Source organism: Aplysia californica, unplaced genomic scaffold (genome assembly GCF_000002075.1).
Source record: "Aplysia californica isolate F4 #8 unplaced genomic scaffold, AplCal3.0 scaffold00210, whole genome shotgun sequence".
NCBI classification, from domain to species: Eukaryota; Metazoa; Mollusca; class Gastropoda; order Aplysiida; family Aplysiidae; genus Aplysia; species Aplysia californica.
In genome coordinates this window covers 574,424-578,098 of record NW_004797480.1, presented here as the reverse complement: position 1 = coordinate 578,098, position 3,675 = coordinate 574,424, and positions in this window count along the sequence as shown.

Below are 3,675 nucleotides of genomic sequence, written 5' to 3'. Positions count from 1 at the left end.
ACGCTAACAAACTGACAAGATCTTTCACTGTCTATAGCTGGGTACCCATTCCCACCTAGGTGAAGTGGGGAAAATTCGAGTAAAGTGTCTTTCCCAAGGACACAACGTCGAGCCCGCGGCTCGAACCCCCGAACCCGCAACCTCATGATTACGAGTCTGGCAGCCTAACAACTAAGCAATAATTGTATGTAACCTCAATGCAAGCTTCGGTAAAAGCAGCTGTAAAATGTATAGCACCGTATAAGTGGAGTATTAACGTAAAGGTGACAAAAGTAACTCCTGTTTGACGGTCACTTTGGGGAGTTGTCCCAGTTATTTCGTATCGCGCCAGGTTACGACGCAGATGGCCCCTGTTCAAATCTCTGACGGGGCATTCTTGAACCTGTGTCGTTTTGGGGATTGTCACAGCCCACTAAAGTCCAACCTCTCGTCTATCGTCGTGGGAGGTGGAAACGAACACAGTATGGGATTGCTGGGTTTGGAAGATGCTTGGGGTGGGTTTTACTCACATGACCGCTACGGTAGCCATGAAGACCATCCCAGGTCACCCTGACACGTCCGGCTAACGGGGCTCTGGTGAAGCTACGACAGGCCTAGCAAGCCGGTGGTGGATTGTTAAGTTGCTAAAGGAAACAATAGGAGACATAAATAGACGGATCAAAACGGGAAAGCCCATCGACGCACTAGAGGTACAAGAACACGGATAGAAGAAATAAGTCACAGCATCAACTTGATTCGGCCATGTACGAGATGGGTTTTTACGAATCTTACCGTACTGAATTTTACTTTATCACTTTATCCTTTTTCTTGTATCCTTAGATGTTGAGGGAAGGTGCAATATTCGGTCAAGGGCTAGGCGCGTGGCTTGTTTTTCTTTTTTACTTTACTTTTACTTTTTTCTTCCACTTGTACCGGGGGGTGTCTCGGGGAGACGCAGGCGTCTGTCTGCAGCAAGGCGAGTGGCCTGTAGGAGGGACATCCCGTGAGCTCTGTGGGTGTCTGCCACAGATTCACTCCATCGTCGCCTTTGTCTTCCTCTGGCTCTCCATCCAGAATATTTAATGTTGTATGCTCTCAGACCTGGATGATTTGAGGGCATCCGCGTGAGGTGTCCGAACCACTTGACCTTTTGTTTTTCAATGTGTTGTAGGACTGGTGTTGCTCGTACGGTGTCCCTTATGACTTCATTTTTAATTTTGTCTCTTCTTGTTTTGTTGACCGCTCTTCTTAAGCATTTCATCTCGCATGTGACCAGTTTCCTCTCTAGGGCTTTTGTTAGGGACCATGTCTGGCACTGATATGTGAGCGTTGGAAGGAAATGGCGTTGATGAGCTTCGCCTTGGTGCTCATGGGGATATTGGGATGTTTCAGGAGAGGGCCGAGTTGATAGCTGACTACGTTGGCTCTCTGGCATCTAGTCTCTATTTCTCGATCTAATTTTCCATTTTCTGTGAAAATGCTGCCCAAGTATTTCAATTCTCTGCTTTATTTTAGTTGGGATCCATTGATGTTGATATCCACTTCGTTTGGTCTCCTTCTAATTGTCATGACAATTCTGTTTTTCATGTGCTATTATTTTGGTGGACCTCTTTAACGCTATCATCCAATCAAGTTTTGCGAGGTATGCCCCTGCCATTGATTCCTGACTCTTTTGATTAATGTTATTCTTTGACTGTTCTTTCTTCACAGCGTCAATCCGCTTCTTTCTTGCATGTTGCTGGTTCAGTTGGTATCATGCTGTACTTTGATACGGATCACCTTGGTTTAAATCCTCAATGTTTTCTTGTACTTGTTGTTTAGAGGATCTTCAATGTTCTCACCCCCCCCCCCCTGGTTTTTGTCCTACAATAAAGAGATACTAATTCGACGGTCTTGACTTTTAAATGACTTTACAGTGTTGATAGGGGAGCTGTACCAATACCATAAATCATACCACACTGTTTTCCAATAGTATTCTTATCATTAAGCAACTTTTTAAAAAATGGAGTTCTGTAACCATTTCCTTTCAGACATGTTGGAAAAATGAAAGGCAGTGTATGCCTCTTTATGCCTCTTTGACATACATACATGTATATAACACTTCTGGCTCTGAGAACTAGGAGTTCAAAACATTCCCCCACTTTTCATCTGATGGACTGCCGGTGGTTGACAGGTTACTTTGTAACTGTCTACATTGTCACAGTTGACCTTAAGATCTCTTTTTCATCAACTAGTGATCACTAACTATAAAAAAGCCTTTTTTTACTTACTCGATGCTCAGTCTTGATGATGGCTACAATTTTTCTAGGTTTGCCCCATAAAAAAACCCAAAAACCCCAAACAAACAAAACAAAACAAAACAACAACAAAAACAACAACAAAACAAATAAAAAACAATTAAACAAACAAACAATTTTATTTAAAAAACCCAAGAAAGCGTGGTTGCCGCATATATCACTGTAGAGATATGCTCATGTTCAGCTGGGAAGTCTGTCAGCAAATCAAAGGTGCCCTGTTATTTCAGCTGGTATCATGTTAGACTACGAAGCCGATGCTCCTGGTTCAAATCCCTGGCTAAGCTTTTTTGAATTTGGGTCGTTTAGTGGAGTTTGCAAGGCTCTCAAGTCATTTGGCAAGGTCCTATTGGAGGCTGATGTTCGGAGGTCGTGCCTCATAAAGGACCTACCGTACTAATGCTTACAGTCAACAGGGGCGCTAAACCCATACACTTACTTAAAAAAAAATACTCATCAAATCAGATAATTAGAAACGAACCAACTGATTTTCTTTTGCGAAATCGGATATTTAGAAACGAACCAACTGATTTTCTATAACGAAAACATACTGAGATAATAATATTTAGAAACGAACCAACCGGTTTTCTATAACGAAATCAGATATATTTAGAAACGAACCAACTGATTTTCTATAACGAAGACAAGACAATTTTGCTTCTCAGCAGAATTTAACGTAATCTGAAAACGAAATGCGACGAGAGAGAAAAAGAATATTGCAATTTTGGCATGCCACAAAAATAGGAAATTGATAATAACAGCTTTTTTTTTTAAAAACCAGAACCGAACCAGAAGTTTCGCTGTTACCCAATCAGGAAAAGATTGCTTCCCCCAGAAGAATTTAAACATAATTGGCTGGAAAAAATAAGAAGGAGAAATGGGTTGCATTTTTCAATTTTTTGACAGAGCCGTGGGAATGGAAAACTGTGAATATCAGGTTTGCGGTTAAGCGAGCATGACACAAAAACCTTTGGTGATTTCCATGAGTGCGAAATTTACGGTTGCAGAAAGTGGCTAAACCGCATTTCGTCAGTCGGAATTAACAAAACAATATAAAAGGGGAAGGTATTTCTACCTATCGCCGGAGGGGGCATAATTTGAGGTGAAATGTGGCGCAGGTAAACGAGTAGTTTCCCCTTTTGTAAGAGGAGAAATGGTGCAGACAAAAATAACATTAGTTAGAGCTAGTCAGGGAAAGAGAAACAGCGAGTGGATATTATATATATTATGCGCTCACGCGTGCGTGTGTGTGTTTGTTTGTGTGTGTGTGTGTGTGTATGTGTATGGGGGGGATAGTTAGATAGATAGATAGATAGATAGATAGATAGATGTAGCGATATGAGAGAGAGAGAGAGAGAGATAGAGAGAGAGATAGAGAGAGAGAGAGAGAGAAAGAGAGAGA